The sequence below is a fragment of the Rhea americana genome, unplaced genomic scaffold (assembly GCF_003343005.1).
Source record: "Rhea americana isolate MKP2758 unplaced genomic scaffold, rheAme1 scaffold_153, whole genome shotgun sequence".
In the NCBI taxonomy this organism is placed as follows: Eukaryota; Metazoa; Chordata; class Aves; order Rheiformes; family Rheidae; genus Rhea; species Rhea americana.
The window spans coordinates 1,449,928-1,469,763 of NW_028185628.1; the positions used below are offsets into that span (position 1 = coordinate 1,449,928).

Below are 19,836 nucleotides of genomic sequence, written 5' to 3' on the forward strand. Positions count from 1 at the left end.
CCGTTGCGACCGTTGGGGCCCCCGGAGGGTGGGGGAGGGGCGAGGTTGTGAGGCGCGGTGCGCGTCGCAGCATGGCGGGCGGCTGGGCGGCTGTGCCCTGGCGGTCGCCCCGGCGCTGCCCTAGGGCTCCGCTGCCGTGAAGGGTTTTTAAGCCTAACTTAGTTAAAGGTATACTTCTTAAAAAACTCGCACTTTTCTCTTTGTCTGTTAGTACAAACCGCGGGCCAAGCTAATTTACAGGCGCTGCTCTGAGACTATTTCAGGCTCACYGTGCGTAGTTATGCTCTATTTGTATGTGTGTTTACTATAGACTGGCCAAACATTTGCTAGAAATACATCATTTATTAAAACCTCCATACCGGAGTGTAATTTATTTCTTGTAATACAAGATCAAATAAGTAAGCCRTTATGTTTTAGAACCTGATCTCATTGATTCTTTTTTAAAGGCTGTAGCAGTAGTTCAGGAACCCAGTGCTTATTACTCTGARAAGCTTAAAATATTCACTTCTAATATTCCAAAGAAACTTCTATGTCTGGTTTTTCCTTAATTTCCTTCTTAACATACAGCATCATTTCTTTCAATTCTTAGATGTTGAACCATCGTAACAAGTAGAGTATTTGAATAGTTTTTTAACATAATGCATTYGATGGAATACACAACTGGGCAGATAAGTAGATGATTTTATGGTTAAAAGGTTCAAAAATAAAAAGTTTACTGCTGGTTTTGTAGCTGTTATGTAATCAGAGATCAGAAAACCTCTTGAACAGCCATTCTTGCTTGTGAAAGACGTCACGGGGAATTCATGCGATGTGACTAGAAGGCTAGTGAGCAATCGTGGACTGTTGTCTTTATTTACTTGTTTTTCTTGTCCCCACTCTACACAAATTCTTTTSAGTCAAGAAAATGTTTGAGATGTCAGTAAATTTCTCTAGTATTTTATCAGACTTTAGAGTGCTGCAGCTGGAACCTGTGCTCTGGTGCCTTTTTGGTCTCAAAAAATTGATGACAAGTGATGGTAAGTGTTGAATATGCACTGGCTGACTGGGAAGGAACTGGACAGAAAGTGCAAGTGAAGGAGTGAAGTATGTAGTGTTCAATTTATTCTTTCTAATTTAATTCTAGAATGGAAAAGAATTTACAAATGTGAAATAAGGTTTTCCATATAACTATATCAACATTTTTTAACTAAAAAGCCTTCTATGGAAAAGTAATAGTTTGCAGAATAAATTTCTGAAGGATGATGTACTGAACCAGTATCAGCATTCCTCAGTTGCATAATCTATAGCCAACTATTCCTGACTCCAGAAAGTGCCATTTATTTGAACTGTTAGGGCAATAACAAAATTCCATAGCATAAAAAGAGAAGATGAGTAGCACAAGATTATTTCCACCTCTTGGATTTTCATGGGGGAAAAAAAAAAAGTGAGCAGATTAAACATAAGTTTAAAACCTCTCGATTTTATATCGAGACTCTCTATGTCAGAACATCCAAGAGAGTATAATGGATGACAGCTCAGTTTTTTTTTTTTTTTGTTTTTTTTTTTTTTTTTTTTTTTTTTTTTTTTTTTTTTTTTTAAGACTCTAAGTGTCAGTTCTGGGTAGTTTTTAAAAGCAGACTTGTAGCAACTTTATTCTCTTAGCAAAGGGTGTATAACAAATGCCCAAATATGCAAATTCAGTTTCAAAAGTACTTTAAAGTGCAGCATTACATACTACCTTATTTCTTAAATGCTGAAAATGATTCTTAATCTGCATCCACAAGAGGTGGCTCTTTGCATTTGGATTTGGACCAGGCAACTCAAAAGAGACTAGAAATAAAACTATAGTTCTTCTTTCCTCTGATGTAACAAAAGAAACAAAATGGTAGCATACTCCCCAAGTCATGTTTATCTGTTTCTTTTCTTATATTTGAAGTATTACCATTTTGTTGTTTTTTTCTACGAATTTTTACATAACAAAGCTTGTATGTGAGACAGTCATCACAGAATAAATAAATCTAGTTTCCCAAGCAGGGGATACAGTATGTAGTCTATGATTGTTAGGTCTCTCCTAAAGGGTTGAGAATCATCTCAAAGTCCAAGGGTGGTGGTCAGTCAAATGCCAAGGGTCAGTGATACGTRTGGAATGGCTCAAAGGCTTAGTCCTTTGAGTAAGTATCTGGAGAGTGCTGTAATAAGTAGATTTCAGGAAGGCCTGAGTTGAAGCCCTGAAAATAGTTTAGAGTTATGTGGAATTGGAAGTTAAATTATTTATTTAAAATAATTAAATGTAAAAGGGTATCTCAGACATCAAAGTTGGAATATTTTAACATCTGTGTAACTGGGTATAACTTTGTTAACTTGGTTTCATATTATTTGTTTTTGTTAATTGCACATAGCTCAGACTAGTTTTAATTTCTCATTTATTATACTGGAAAACACATTTAAACTAGCAAGGTACTCACGCTTGAAATAGGCTTTTGACAGTCCTGTGCTATACAACTACTGTATAASTGAACTATTTACTGTTTTCTTTTAGTGTTTTTTTCTTGCATAACACATACAACATTTGCAAAGCTATTTCAAAGAGAATTTTCTGCAGTTTTGAGCTGTTTTTATTTGATMATAAGTATATAAAATACATTGACTTACAAGATTCTTTTTTCCTCTAACTGAACTCCATCCTGAGTCTTTCAGATATTAATACTTGTAAGTGATCTGCTTCTTAATGTTTCTTTCCTGAGAACTGATATTAATTCAGAATGGAGAAGGTCCATCTGTTCGCTTATGGCACCCATCCCAAAAGACCTGATCTCTGGAGTTTGACTTTAGTACAGAGTTCAGTTCTTATCCAAGACCTTAGTCTGCAGCAGTAAGATCTTTTTTTGCTGCTGAATTTTATATATTTTAGAGAGTCCTAATAATTTAATTTCCATGACTGCTGAACACACATATTTCTTTTCTGAGTTCAGAGCTGAAGGAGCCTCAGCTTTCTCCTATTAATCTTTGGTGACTTTGAAATGAGCATATGGATCATAATGTCAAATTCAGGAGCAAAAAGAAGATGACAACCTACACGGAATTTAAAGAACTTTTCTTGTTCTCCGTTGTTTTTCATAAGCATCTGCTTTCTTAAAATTGTATATATAGCTAGTGTGACTGCAAGCATATCTTTGCATTTGAAGAAAGTATATTATACATTTTAAATGTATACCTAGCTCTATATAAGGGCACTTTCATATTCCATATTGATAACATTTATAGCTGCACATACTTTTGAGTATTGCAATTTTGAAAGTTGAGTATCTCCCCTTAAGAGTGTGATGTATTTAAAAATGTGAGACCAGGTCCTGCACAGTAATATGTGAAAATGCTGTGAACAGGCAGACTGTTTTCAGGAGCACTTACAAAAACAAAGCTAGGCCCCTGTACAGGTTTCTGGATTGTGTTTGGAGAGTTCTTATTTCTTCTATTCTCTTTTTCAGGATAATTTGTCAAAGGCATTCTCTGCTGAAGTTTTTATTTGCAGAAGATACTTCATGAAGTTCTTACTAGCCAAAGTGAAATACTAACAAGCACCAGTACCAAAAAAGCAAAATAGTTACAAAAAAGCCCCTACATTTTGTTGGCTGTTAGCAATGTTATCACTACCGTATCTTTTGAGTTTGGTTGGAATTAATTACTCTTAACGGAGAGAGGAATGTATCTTACTTGGAACCAGCTAAGGCTTCCAGGCTCAATAGYTCCAAGCTGTTATAACCTCCTCATTCACCCCAAGCTGACTTCATCTGTATTCACAGGCACTGTGAAGACTGAAGTTGCTGTAACACAGGAAACCAGAGCTATAGTCTTGCCCAGTAAACATTTGGAAATCACTAACGCATTTATTGAACAGGAAAATGGAAAGGGACAAGCAGATATTAAACAGCTACAAGTTTTAGAATATCCTCCTCACGAGCAAGTTGCCTTTCTGACTACTGAACCTCTTCAGGTGGATAAGAACTATTTCATTTTGATTAAGTATATTGCCAATTTTTCAAATGGCTTCTATGGGTTCTATAAAAGTACCTACAAAACTAGGGATGGTCAAACAAGGTAAACAGTATAGAAGTTTTCATGCAAGATTTCTTACATTAATATTTGCCTCTAAAAGCTCTTAAAACTGCAAAGGTTAGTGTTCTCATGATACRATATTTTATTTTCCTGTCTTTTCCCAAGTTGCTTCCAGTAGTATAGCAGTAGAGTTAACAGTWATTCTGCAGCCTACCTGTACAATCATAAAGCTGTACTTGTTGACTTGTGTAACACAGAAACAGCTTTACCAGCACTTTCTTGAAAATCTTGTTTTTAAAACCATTAGTAAAAATACTATTTTTTTATTTTTCATTGATTGCCTGAAATACTGTAAAATACTGTAACAGTACAAAACAATTACTATGTCTAAATAGAAACAGATATTTATTTACATGTGATTCATAAATGTTCATATATTACAAATGATTGTATAATGATCTGTTATATCAAAACATGCATTATCTAAATATGGTTGAATTTATGATTTATAATTATAGGTAGATTATCAATATAAGTATTCAGAGAGAAAAAGAGAGGCAGAGAGAGACCAGTAGAACTAATTCTTAAGTTGTGTGCAGCTGATTCACTTTTCACACAAAATCTTGCTCCCTGATCTCAATKGCAATTTCTATTGCTATTATTTAGAACATAAATACTAATTTTGTTCATTTAGTTGTTGTACAAAATGCGAAATTTTACTTGCCAGTCAAGAATTGTTGAAAATTCATAAAAATGAGCTCTTCTCAATCGTCGTTTTACTTTTTTATCCTTCATAAATGAGCCTGTAAACATTACAGTTCAAGAATTTTTCTTAAGAGCCTGTGTGACTAGCTAGGCATTACCTCTCTGTCAGAGTTTAAAAGTGATTACGTAAGTGTTTCAAAAAAGATTTAATTATAGCTGTTGCACTTTCATTTTCTTAAGGACTTTCTTTATCCTTTTTCTGATAATTCGTTTTTCCTCTAAATCTTTCTTTCCCTATCTCACAGTTTCTTCAGCACAGCTTCACTCTGGATGTGCTCGTCTTYTGCTTCTTTTCTTTCCAAGTACTTTTGTTTCCTTTTAGGCAGTTCTATCTGAGCTAAGCATGTACTCATTCAAAACTAAAACTCATTCAAAATAGCGTGATATTTTCTTTAATCTCATAATTTATTTAATGATTTTATGAAATCCCTTTTACTGCTTCCCTTTCATCATTTCCCTTGCCTTTCTGGAAGATGAACTCCCCATTCCTCCATGTTTGTAGCACAGTATGGCACCAATGTGGTTATTAATATGATCAGATTGTATGTTACTTTATTAAACAAAAGCTGCTTCAGTAGCAACAGAGTATGTGTTTGAGTACGCATACTACTCAAGTTGAAGCATCAAACTGAGGAATCTGGCATCCCTCTGCAGTCAGTGAAGAGGGAATATCTTAAAAGAATGATTCAAAAGGCTACATAAAACATGATTTAAATCATTCTGTGAAGGAGACCAAGTATCTCCTTCAGGTATGAAGGGACCCAGCTGCATAACTCAGTGAGATGCCTATTGTTGAGTGATAGATTTTCTGGCTACAGTATTGCTCCATGTGTGTCACCACTTTAGCCATTTTTGAAACTGGCTCAGGAATAAAAATATCATGACTTGGACTGCCTTTTAACTAATTCTGATAGGAATGTGCTTATAAATGCTTTGAAATGCTTCATCAATGCATAGCAGTTTAGGTTTCCTCTATCCAAGCAGCTTTTTTTAATAGTCTTTAAATTTGATGATGATTATGTAATGGTTTGTCAGCTTGCTGTGGCAGATTAAAAAATACTTCATAAAAAAAGTGCATGCTTTCTATGTTATTCTAGATTGCTGGCTTTTACTCATTTTGAACCAACTTTGGCCCGGATGGCATTCCCATGTTTTGATGAGCCATCCTTTAAAGCCAATTATACAAGAAAGGTTCGGAGAGAAGAGCAGTATATTGCAATATCTAATACGCCAAAGGTGATTTGGGGGGGGTTTAATCTCAAAACCTTTAATTTCTTTCCATACCTTCTTAATGAACCAGGTAGAGTAGGGTATATAGCTGTACTATATCAAACAAAGGGTTGTTTTATGCCTGGCTTTTACACTTCCCAATATTCTAAATATTAGAAAGCTCTTAGTACATTATAATGGATGAGAGGTAATTTTGGTAGAAATGACTGAAACTATTCTTCACATAAATTCTTCAGCAATTCTTCAGTAGCATGAAGARTTCTCTGCTGAAGTATATTGGAGGTAGTGTTCTGGGTTTTTTTGTTTGTTTTTTTGTTTTAACCTTTAGAAACATCTGTAGTCATATATGCAAAGATAATCTCATGACCTGTGTTATTTAGTAGTCAGGCCATAATGATCCCTTCTCACATTAAACTCTGAGTGTGTAACATACACTTTACAGAATAGTTGATTGTTAGCAATGGATAGGATATCTCTTTTTCTCCTCTACACAGTGCAGAAATATCTAACGATCTTCTTCTGAATAACAGGAACTTTATACAGTTACAGGTTACAGAATAAAGATCTAATGATTCAACTTGTCGAACCATGTTGAATTTTGTCTGTATTTGGCTTTTAACAAAAACAAACAAAAAGAGTGAATGAAATCATGTACCAGTTCTTGTCTTCCAAAGTTCACCTTGTGTTTGTTGTCTTGTTCATGCTAATACTGTATTAAGCACTGTTCTAGTAAAAAGATGACGTATTTTTAAAAAGTTAAATATTTTATTTAGAAGAAAAAACAAGTATAATATGTATCATTGTATTCCTAGGTAAAGACTTTGAAACTAGGCAGCAATCTGAAGATCATCTTACAGAAACTGTAAAAATGARTACCTGTTTGGTAGCATTCATAATTAGCGATTCGCAGTCAATCAGTGGTACAAATTCATCAGGAATTGTGGTAGGTTTAAAGATGATTGACACGTATTTATAAATCTTTCAGGATAAATCAGATGTGAAATTGTACATATTCTATATATTGACTTCAATCAACATCTTTAGGCTTCTGTATTTGTTCTGTAATAGTTTCCAAAATACTGGTTATTTTAAGCCATATTATCTTCTTGTTTCAGATTCTCTCATTCAGTCTGCGTTCATCTTCTTACCCATAATGTTATGATATGCACCAGCAAATTATCCTGAATAGTTTTAATCTATGTGTTAAGAAAACTAAAAAAATTAGCTAGTTGTAAAATGGTTCTGTATCTTACTGAACTTATGGCTAGGTAAGTACCTTGCTAAACATATTTGGCTATATAGCTGAAGTCTTTCTGCATTTAGAAAGAACATTATTTTTTACTGGTCTAATGATATATATCTGTAAATGTGAAGAAAAAAATTACCATAAAATGCTTTTCAACTTAGATCTGCTGCTGCATACAGAAAAATGATCATGCTTTTTTATATTCAATGAGTTTTTTTTGTAGCCAGAAGTTTCATGTTGCTTGATCAGTTCTGTACTATATCCTTAGCCTGTTTCTATCCTYCGCTAGTCCTTGGATTAGGCAAAGCTATTGCTAAAACCAGTTTGTCCCTGCACGAGTCAGTATGGTGTCTCTTGGATGTCCTTGCAACCACAGAGAACTTCACACAGAACTTCAATTTCTGAGTGTCATCATGAGTACTTTTGATGTGAAACAAACAATGAGATGAGATAATGACTTGATCTCAGTTCCCAATTATTCAACATTTGAATGGTTGTAACAATTCTCCATTTATTTTAGTAATTTTGTATTGTTCTCCAGTGTAGCTGTAGCTGTTTCAGAGACACTGGAATTTATGTGCTCATCTGGTTGTGTTCAATCTGTGTGTGTAGGGGGCTTGTATTCTACATACGCTTAGGAACTTCCTGACTGAGGAGGTGTTTTGAATTGGAATAATTCATTACTTAAAGAAACACAGCTATAAAAATGCAAAGAACAAGGACCTCTGGGACAGCTTGGCTAATGTAAGTTCCCTTCTGCTATTTTAATTGATACATCTCACAGTAGTAAATATGAATTTGGGAATAAATGCATTTTCTAAGCAGACAACAAGCCGAAAGCCTGTGCAGTTTAAATCCTGTGGAAGTTTTGTTTTGAGAATGTAGGTGATACACAAATTCTGTTCTTGAAAGCAGATTTCACCTCTCATCTTTGTTGCAATTTGTGTCAACATACAGCTGGTCAGAAGGCTGTCATTGTAAACAGATGTACTTTGAATGTTTTCCTCCGTGTCTCTGAAAGACGTAAAATGATTAAAAGTTTGAGAGGCATGTTGGGTTGGCCATTGGACAGGAGAGAGTTCCAGAAAGGAATGTCACATTTATTGTGACAAATTCCTTCTGAGGTCAGCACCTTGCAGGATCTGGCTGCAAGTGTGAAGCTGAGTCAACAAGTAGATCCTCTCTATTTTGTAGTTGACAATAGGAATTGAAGTATTAAGAGCAAAAACTTCATTAAAGAAATTCAGCTCAGGTGATATGAATGTCCTGTAGACTACTAGGATGGTAGTAATCTCAATAMAAATTCTAGTTCAGTGGGAACCCTTATGGTACACCAGACATCTAATGATTCCCATTTTGGAGAAAATAGCAATTGATGCAAGTGTTTGTTGTGGTACTGTTCATGTTTTGAATTTATTATATCATTTAGTTAGAAAAAAATATCAAACAAAACATGGGGTGAAAAGAAGGAAGACACCATAGTCTAGCTCTATAGTAAAAAGCTACAAATAACTCCAGGATAATAAGCTAGTTTGCTGCAGTGAAGGTCGTGTAGGTCCTTCATGGATAACAGAAAGACACTGAGCCACATTGAGTTAATCAAAGCTAATATGGTGACACTCATTTTAGCTCATTTGATGTATCTGGGGCATCTTGAGTGCATCTCCACTGGCTTAACTGAAGTTTTAATAGTAGCTGCCCGGAATTGCTGGACTACATGTCTGATAATGTGAACCTATTTGTTTTCACAAAAAGGTGGGCACCTTTACAGAGAAAGCCTTTTTTTTTTCATAGCTTAATCAGTAAGCGGAAATCCGTCAACGTATTAAGTTCATAGACAAAGTAATACAATAATAATGCGTCATATTTTGTATATCTAAAGTTTAGAGGGAAGTATTCACTATTTGATCCTGACACCAGACAATAACATCCATRTCATTAAAGTAAATTCAGACTTTAAAATCTGACTTCTCATAGCTATGCTTATATCTATAGCTGATAATATATCTAATTATAATTATCAAGACAATGACTAAGTAGAATAAATTAAGAAACAAAAGCTGAGTAAATAGCAAAGCATGACAAGGCTTTGTTTTCCACGGGCTATATTTAAAAGAATAACAAACTAAAAGAATAAAAAATCTTACTGTGTCCTCAAAATCTGTAAAATCTGCAAGGATTATGCCAAAGATTAAGTTCAGTTCTARCCAATTCTATGAAATTTGGATTATTAGCACTGTTAATCTTATTAAGAAACCTGATTCATAAAAAACTATGTTGGATTTGGTGTGCAATTAAAGTCTGTCTAAGGAATTTCAAAATAGAAATCAGAACACTCAAAACTTAAATTGCTCAAGAAAAAGAGAAATCAGGGAAAAGCAGAGGCAGTTGTGAAGGCAAGTGTGAGAAGAGTGGGACCAAGGTTAAACGGTAATTTGTTGATGACAGGCTTGAATGCTGAGTGTAGAAGAGTAGATTTTTGAACATGACTGTTAATGATCAGAGAAAGGAATACTTCATATTTTTCAGGGACACTTTCAGCAGAAGGATTTGAAAATGAGCTATGGACATAAGTAAGGGCATTAGTGCATCTATTCAGTGATACTTTAAGGGTTCATAACAGGTTGCAGTGTTTCTTGTACTCAGGAATGGTTAACACTAATAATAGGAAATTAAGAAAATAGTAAAAGGTATTTTCAATATGGCTTACTGATCCTGCATTTTACAGACTTGTTCTGAAGAGGATTTTACTTATGGTAAATACTGTTACAGAAAAAGTCAGGCTACTCAACATGTGGTGAATGCATGGATTTCTTTAATTTTATTCAATTTCTGATAAAAATAMTAGGTTGTTGCAATTCTTCTCAGTATAAGCATGATTGTTGATATAAATTGAGTAGATACTTCATACTATATGTCTCGTTGAAATGATTACTGTCTTAGCAGGATGGAGTAAAATTACGAATTGCTCTACATCTGTGTCTGTATGAAAATGATATCTCTGTCTCCAGTTGCCCTATCTGTTGGGAAAATATTCGATAAAAAAMCAAACTTCGTATACTTGTTCTACATGAAAAAAGATGCTCAGAGAAGAATACAGATGAGATTTCAAAAAGCCAGTAAAGTCCACTAGTTAATTTAAGACTTCACTGAACTCTTCTGTGAAATATCTTTGACTCATAAGACTATAGCCATGAAAAAACATTGGCAGCTAGGGTTAACTGTAGATTTTAACACACCCTCACAGATTACCAGTGCTGTCCCAGGTCTGGAACTTCAGAACCATTTGAAAGAAACTGTCAGATTAGAACAAAAATACACAGATTTATGTACATTTCTGAAACCTCAAACTGCCTTAATTATTTCGCTAATGGTAACACACCGTTATCAGCAAAAGAAAATAGATTTAATTTAATTRTTGCCTGCCTTTGTGCATGAGCAAAGAAAAGTCACAAATTTAACCTTTCTCTCTTTCCTCTGTTTTTCCTTGGGATCAGAATTATATGCATTTTGTTCCCAAAGTAATAGCAAAAACTATGGTTTTAGAACTTCCARTAGCACTTTTGTTGTTACAAAGTATATAGATCAGACTTCAGCCAAGGATGTGCTTGGTAAGCCATTTAAGTTCAATTTAACTACAAAGGCATTACCTTTTAGGATTCATGTGGGCCTCAAAGGGGCAACCTGCTGTTGTGGCTGTGGGCCTACCAACCTTCATGTACCAAAGGCAATGACTGCCGAATTTTTAACGTCTGTTTTGAAAGTGTGCTTGTTATGCTCTGACTTCTTTGTTTTGCTGCTTTGGTTAATTAAGCTTGCTTGCTTTAGTGTACTGCAAAGCAGAAAGCATTTATAAGAATCTTTTCTAACAGCTGCCCCACTGTTAAGGATATAGTTTGGGTATGATTAGAATATGTTAATCCGGATGTGATTCAATAGTTCCTACAGCAAAAATCTTGGTAGGTCCAGCTAGTCTCACAGGCTGGACCAGCTCTGCAGCCAAGCATCTGTAGAGCTCCCCAAGTGGAAGTCCAAGGGGAAAAGCTGAAGTGAGGGTGTCATGCCATGAATTCARAGAGACCTTGTTAGGCATGGCAGAGCAGGGAAATGCTACTTTATCTTGCAAATATGTTACAAATAAGCTTTGTTGATGAGAGGCCCTCAGCCTTTTCAGAAAATCTGCAGTTCACCTTTGTCTTTTGTTTTAATTAGGAGAGACTTTTAACTGTGGTGCAGAAGATGACGCCAATTCACTTCTTACTGCAATGCATTCACATTAATGATTTTTTGTTTTCCTAGCTTGCTAGTGTAACAGAGGATAATCAGTTTTCATGCATTACTCTCAYTATGTTTACTTAAGTATTTCGGGGTTTTTCTTTAGATACTGTGGAAATGACTAAAATTTTACAGCAAATGAGTGCATTCTTTCTGATTGCTGRCACTGTCTGATAACATCATCTGGAAAGAGACAGGAAATACTGAGTTTAAAAAAATTGTTTGTTTTGTTTTGCATTGTTCTAAGTATGACTATTACCTCAGTGAACACTTTAATGTTGCCAACATAATGGTTACCTGGACTATTCAGAAAGGACTTCCATTGATTATTATTGAACAAAATTGGAAGAGAATCAAAATAAGACAAGAACGCTTTCTGAAAGGCATTCTCCCAGATGATCCTCAGTGGTTCTCAATGCAAACTGGGTAAATGCAGGGACTTTATCATGGTATTAATGAAAAGTATCTCAAATGTATAAAAACCTATTGACATTTCTCGTCTTGTTTCTTTCTATTTCTTAGGTTCCTGTGGTATGTTCCTTTGACATACATTACAAGTCATTCCAAAAATATTGGAAGACATTTAATGAAGAATTGTTCAGGTTACCGACTAATTTATTCTGTTACCTGCTACCATGTGCTGCCCTCTTATTATTGCTTCTGCTTATTGGATTTGGGAAAAATATCTGATTTTTCCATTCAGTGACTAAGCCAGGAAAGTAACACTTGTTCTGAGTAACCTAAAAATGAAAAAGCTTTTTTTTTTTTTTACTTACCAGAACAAACATGACAAACATGGTCAAATGAGAAAATTCATTTGGGTTTGTTTCCTTTTAAAATCCTGAAGATTAAATTTAGCTCAAGTAAATTTAGTCACACTAAAATTGTTTGGCTTTCACTGTTAGGCAAATAAACTTTGTTTAAAAAAAGTGCTCAGTTCCACTGCGTGTAATGCAGTCTTTATAGTTTTCATTTAGACTACAGCCACCAGCAATACCACATCGCAAACAATATTACAAGGAATTATACAGCACTGTCATAGATAGAAGACTTAAAATCTTTGTCTTCCCCATTGTCAGCTGGAAATTATTGTGGATTGCTTCRGAAATTCCATACAGTTCTTTTTTAGATACCATTCTAGAACAGATAAAATTCTAGACTTTTTCCTGTTTCAAAAGTTGTTTCTCACTAGTCAAACAATTCTAAACTRCTTAAATTGGGTTAAAAATTTAAAAATATCCATGTACACAAGTACAAATACAATACTATAACTGGTGAGCATTCTTATATTCTATATTATGAGAACTTAGTCAAGCTTTTTTCGTGTTGTCCTTACTGATGTAGAAAATTTTCCATGAGGATGGGGACTTGCTGGCAAGCAAAATCCTTGATACTGTGGCTCTGAAAGCCTGTAAAGAGGACTTGGAGGACAAAACCCCTGTAGGTTTTGACAAGGTTATCTTGCGYTGTAGTTTATCCATGTTGAGGTCATGTTCTGTTGTCTGTACCAAAACCCAGGTACTTCCTGGTGTGACAACATAAAAAATTTGGGTACAGCAAAATTTTCAGAAGAGTGGTCCTAATGACTACTTTTCAAGGGGAAGTTTTGCTTGTGAATGGCTCTGCTACTGCAGTGACTTACTTGCATCATCACCAAAGACATGTTAGTTTAAGTTAAAGTGTGAGATGTTGTATTAGCTTGGCCTGTACAAGGTTAAAAAGTCCCCTCCTTTRTGCCAAAATTGGTTCTGTGAATAGGTAAAGATGATAATGAACCAGATAAGTAAAATATTTCCTGCTACTGCCCTTTCTTAATCAACGTGAACCTATTTTTTTTTTTGTCTGGCTACTTTAAAAAATGACTTTAATATTAAAAAGCTTAACTCTGTATGTATATGTGCATGCATGTATGTCTTTTTGAGAGACTAGTTTAATTGCTACTAATTAAAAGGACTTTAAAAGCAATGCCTTGCGATCTTCCTGTACATTTCGGATCACTTTTTTGAAGTTTAAATGCCCTGATGCATATTGGGAAATACCACTAGTATGTTTGTTTAATTGTTTTTAAAATGATTTTCCAGCTCCTAGATACCATAGAGTTGGAGGAAGATATCAGCTGGTGAAATTCAATGTGGATATGAATRGTTATTACATTGTATACTATGAGGAAAATGGATGGGACAACATTATTAAACTATTGAACAAGAATCACACYCTCTTCAGCTACAAAGACAGAGCAAGTCTGATCCACAATGCTTTTCAGTTGGTCAGGTAATACTGGTTCTTTAAAACGAAAGCAAGAAGTTTGTTGCCCCCCCAGATGCCTCCCATGGTCTCAGAGTGTCCAAAGTCTTAAGAATCTTAGGTCCTAGAAGCAGACTTTCTTGAGGATAGTTGCCTTTTCTCTAACCAATATTATTCATCCTCTGTTTTTTGAAAACTATTGTGAATATTAAATCTTTCTTTTGAATTCAAGACCCAGATGTACAGGTTGCTGATGCACCTATACATTTCTTCGTTTCTTTCACATGAGATCTGTGTAGAGRACAGGATGATGAATACACAAGGAGGCTCCCCTCCCATGTGTGTACCTCCCAGGATATTTTTATCTTAGATAATAAACACTAAGGACCTCAGGGCCATCCCCCTACCCTCTTGCCATGTGTGATTAGAAAGACACTAACTCCCTTTAAATTATCTCTTAGTGCAGGGAGACTRTCGCTTGACAGAGCTCTGGATCTAACGCGTTATCTCCAGCATGAGACAAGTAATATAGTACTTCTGAAAGGCCTGGGCTGTCTGGAAGTGATCTGTCACATGATGGAGAGACTAAGTATTTCTGATGTTGCAGAAAGTCTAAAAGTTCATATCTGAGCCCTGACYCGTTTAACATTTTATACTTTTATTTGCTTGCTTGTATATTTACTCATTAATGAAATCTGCATTTCTTTTACTGATGCTTTGTAGTGACAGAGAGTATGTTCTCTGCACTTCAGAGAATGTGTTATCCATAGTAAATCCAACAATGTACATATAAAATGCTGCCCTTTGAGTTCAGTTACCAATTCTACTAGAAATCCTAAATAGTCTTAGTACAGCAAAAGTCATTACTTATAAACAAACACTACCATGTTCTTTCTGCAGTGGTACATTTTGCAGTATTTTAAACCAGTGATTGACAAGCAGGGCTGGAGTGATGAGGGCTCTGTTTCTGAAAGAATGCTTTGTTCTGATCTTCTAGAGCGTGCRTGTGACCTGCAATATCTTCCTTGTATCCAGAAGGCAAATCGGCTTTTCAGCAGGTGGATGGAAATGGGGCAAATATAAGGTACATACTTTTTTTCTATCTWATAGTCTCTTTTTGCTTAAGTTTCTTTTATTCTACCCTGAGATTTGATTTTTACAACATGGACTTTARAAGAAAAGCAATTTCCCGTAAAGTGTATGGAAATGCTTTCATTACCTGAAATAAAGCAGCATCAGAAAACCATGTATTCTAGTGTGTGTATTAAAGCGTAAATTTACTCAGTGTAGTTCCCTGTCCCTTGAGGTTTTCCTTCTCATGTGAGGTGCCCACATAAACATTTTGGAATCTCTGCCACATGAGCTAACACAGCATGGTTTCTTAGCTCAGGCACCAGATATGAGCTCTTATTTTTAGATCTAGAATTTCTGGATCTTTTTCTCCATTGCCGAAAACCAATGAAGAGGTGTTACATTATAGCAACATAAATAAACATATTTTAGTTGTTCCCTCCTACTTCGTTCTTTTGATTACCTGTGTACTTATGTTATTCTTCATCTTGCATATTGTCCTAGTAAAGAGATGGAGTGTTACTCAGTCAATCAAAAAGCCTTTGCTGAAATACTACTTATCTACAAAGAATACACAAAGTCTGGTATCTGGACTATAGGAAAAATATAACAGGAGGCAGTGATTTTTATCAYCATTCCAAACAATGGCATGAAACAGTATGTTGATCACTACTTTACTGTGAAGATACTTAATTGTTCCTGCTAAATGGTACTGCCATCCTCTTAAATGGTAGATAATATTTATACTTCTTCCAGTTTCAACAAGACTTAACCTAATCTCTCAAACTGATTCCGGTGTGGTTCATTGTGTGAAAAGTTTTTCATAAACATAGAAGGATCAGTATACCCTGAAAAATTGCCCAGAATGAGGATACAGTGCTGCACTGGGATGGGAAACTCTTGCATCTACATACTTTTGACAGTTTCAAATGAACTCCATAGAAGAGGAATATCTGTGGCCCACTGCAAAATCAGGACTTGCTGCTTCTGTGTGGTTTGTTTCTTTTCCCTATTATTTCTGAACATGATTGACAGATGTTTGGAAGTCTTCTTTCATCCTTAATCTATATCTTACCAATTTCTGTCATCTATCAAAAGGAAAAGCAAAGCATAGTAAGGTTCATATGCATCAACAGATGTATTATGCATTCCTTTCCACATCTATTGAAATTTTATTACTGCTTTATTTGTGTTACATGTATTGGGGAGTTATAACTGAGTCCAAATTGGGCAGAGACATGATTTCTGCAGGATCAGGGTCGTTCATTGTRTAATTTCAGGGCAGAAATGCAAATCTGTAAAGTACCTCTTTATCATGCTAGATTAATAGCAAGACTATTTTAAAACTAGAACATCAATCATATTTAATTTTAAAATGAGGGAAAWTTCTGTACATTACAATGAATAATTACTGTGGAAAGATTTACTCCCTTGTATTTAACATTTTTTCCACTGCTTTTTAGCCGTAAAAAATACTAGATTACAACTCCAAATGAAACTTWCTTTCTTTCTTTCCTGCTTAGTGACATTCCCTCTGATGTCCTTGGAACAGTCTACTCTGCTGGAACCAATACAGCTACCGGCTGGAATTTTCTTTTGGGTGGATATAAAGTGTCCATATCTAGTGCTGAACAGAGAAAGATCTACTCAGCTCTGGCAAGCAGTAAAGATGTTAGTAAATTAACAAGGTAGGAACCATTCCATACAAATTATTTACTTCCAAATTACACGTGYTCCATGCACTACATCTTACTAATCTCACTGACTTAATTCCAGTGGATCTAACGTGATCTTTGTTCTTATCTGACACATTTTTTGGGTGAATACAGCTTGACTGTTGAGTATGAAACAAAAAGTTTTGACGCACTGAATTTCTTTAAAGGATAATGATGTTGTTCCCTAGTTGGGTTCTTAATTTTTTAAAAAAATGTTGCATTTATTTGTATTTTCACTCCCAGGCTTTCATCATTATAATTTGAAAGTTTAAGAAATAAAAGGAGAGAGGGAATAGGTTTGGTGAGTCAGTTTCCATTAGCTTATTCTGCTACAGAAAAATGGTTCAAAATCRATGTTAGTTTAAGGAAAGCCAGTATACCACTGCACTTAGGCCTTGAAATATCTTACTGTGCTTAGTATGCAACTGAAGAAGATAGACGTTAGATATAAATATGTTCTGTATGTGCAAGTAATCAATAAGTACTTCATTTTTGTACCTTGGCTGAGAGCACAACAGAGGCCTGATCTTTGAGGTTTTTAAATRTATTCCCAAATGTAATTCTACAGTCTGACCTTTTCTTACTTTTATAATGTATTTTGATGCTATAGGTTGCTTATACTTGGAATAGAAGGAGATGTAATCAGGATTCAAGACTTGCCTTCAGTTATCTATTCAGTCAACACAAATCCAGCTGGACAACTCTTTGCATGGAACTTTGTAAAGAAAAATTGGAGCAGGCTACTGGAAAAGTTAGTATTTCTATGGAGGGGGCAGAAGGCTACTTGTGTTCACCTTGTAAGCAACATAATCAAGACAAGGGTCTGAAACTCAAGAATGATAGGCCTTTGCCTAGAGAAGCATCTTACTCCTTTGTGCCTCAGATTTCCATTCTGAAAAGAGAAGGTAATACTCAGCCATCCCTGCCTAATGATGGCTCAAATCTTTACATCACAGTGAAACAGAGTGCTGACTATGGCGTTGTTGTTAAAGTAGCACTGGCACTGGCAAATATTTCCCTTGTAAAAATTTCTTAACAGAAGCCTATTGCTTTTTTTTTCTTTTTTTCAGTAGTGTTTCAAGTTCAGCATCAYTGACAGTTGCACGGAGGTGAAGTTTTAAAAATTTAATAGTTGCGAGATGAAACTTTAACCTTGAGTTGTAGAGAAACAACTTTCATGGRTATGTACAGCAATTACAGTCTGGGGAGGCAGCTGCGCATTTTGGGAAACAGGAAATCAGGGACAGTCCTTCCTGTTCTGTTTTCCCCCCTGTTTGTGCATGAGGCTAAGGATACAGCACTGTTTTCACTAACTCCTGAAGCAGATGGTTCATGATCCACCGGGCTACTGTTGTCTTCCGTACCCTAATGTTGTATGATCCTGCATACTGTGTCAATGCTGGCAATAATGAGGTTGAAAACCAACAGAGAGAGAGAGAGAGAGAGAGAGAGAGAGAGAGGAAAAAAAAACCTTTGTATTTTTCCAATGCAGTCACACATTCGCTAGTAACAACACAAAGAAGTAAGCAGGGCTGTAAGGCTGGGGAATAGAAGTGAGGGCAGTCTCTGTAGGGATGTCAAAAACTCCAGCAATAAGAATGCAAACAATTCTAAACAAGTTTTCCATGAAAGTGGAAAATATTCCAAGGCATGTGAGACCTAGAGACGGAACATGTATAGTAGTCCAGAGAAGCATGAACCAGGTTGAGCTCGTGTGGACTTTTAGTGTTTTCAGTATTTTACGTGTAGATAAACTTCTCTAACCTGTAATTTCTCATTTTTCCTTCAGATTTCCCCTGGGATCATTCTCTATTAGAACCATTATAGTTGGAACGACCTGACAATTTTCTTCAAAACAAGAACTGGAAGAGGTCTGTGTGAGTCTGAAAGTAAATGGTTATTTGGATCAGGAAGGTGTAGTGGGAGGAAAATAGAAGGGCATCTCTTAGAAAATCCACCCAAAGACTCAAAGTAGTGAAATAAATAGAGGACTCTGAAATTTGGAGAAATTTCTGTAGCTTTGTCTAGAATTTGACTATCCTATCTAATTAGCTGTGTACTTACATGGTCTCCCTCATGATTTCTTTTTCTTCCCTTAGTATCATTCTGTATCTGTCCCTATCACCCTGTTCACTTTATCTCTTCCTTTCTATGTCCACTCTCATTAATTTCTCTTTCATTTCATAATTTACACTTAGAATTTTCACATACAATAAAATTTATTCTTTGCACAAAAAAAAGCATTGAGAAATGGACTTGACATTTGCCAGTCATATCACCTGCTCTTATGGATGTTAAATCTCTTTTCCCACTTTCTTGCCTGTTTAGATTTTAAATTCTTTTTGAGCAGAGATAGTATCCTATTGTAGATTAAGGTACTGTTAGAATAGGCCCGTTCTTGGTTGCTTACTATGACTATGGTAAGTTCATTGTCTTGCAAAGAAAATATACCATCTAACAAGACCAACTTTTATTTTATTCATGCTCTGCAGTACATCATCCTAGAGCTCTATACGGATTTAGGATTATAAATTTCTTGGGAGAGAGGTCTGTACTTAAAATTTGCAGTAAGTTATACGCCCCTGCCCCATGCATGAATGAATTCATTTCCTTCATTCCCTTCATTCAAAACTCATCCATTTAATCCAGGCCATCAGAGCTCATAGTTTGGGCTTTGAGGCTTCACAGTTCAGTTCTCAGTATGTTAGCCCAGGTGGGTCCTGTCACACTTTAGCCTGTTGCAGTGATAGTAACTCTATTCACATTTTAAATGGCTAGGCTTATTGTGTTTGTTTATAAACTCTGCTTTATAAGCTGAATTTTCTTTTCTTTTTTCATTTAATAGGTCAAGTTATTCTTTCAGTCTGTAAAGAAGGAAGTATCACAGCTGAGGGCACCTCACATTGCACTGGAGAATATAGAAAAAAACATAAGATGGCTGGAAAGAAATGTAGCTGTACTGAGGAAGTGGGTATTAGAAAATGTTAAGTAAAGGTGCTTGAGTGAAAAATGGTGATATTTCTGAGCACAGATTTCCCCTCTTCCTTTTAAGAATTGCAATTGCTACTGTACTCTTCCTAAGCTGTGGTATTTAGTTAAATAGAATTTTTCTGTTTACTGATCATTTTACAACTTTTGGGGAAATCTGATAATAGTGCTTTGTTTTAACTTTTTATATGCTGCTGCTTAGATCTTTAAGCCAATTGGAAAAAAAAAGTATGACTGCAGGCTCAAAATTATGTGTGTTTGTGTGTATGC

The 19,836-nt window shown here is 35.4% G+C and overlaps 1 long non-coding RNA gene across 1 annotated transcript; it reads left to right on the forward strand.

Annotated features, from left to right (window-relative positions):
* Positions 1 to 14,795: 14,795 nt before the first annotated feature.
* LOC146598787 (uncharacterized) lies at positions 14,796 to 17,395 on the forward strand. The gene is made up of 3 exons (XR_014895205.1): positions 14,796 to 14,876; positions 16,387 to 16,551; positions 17,189 to 17,395. It is a non-coding gene; the product is annotated as an uncharacterized LOC146598787 (long non-coding RNA).
* Positions 17,396 to 19,836: the final 2,441 nt, after the last annotated feature.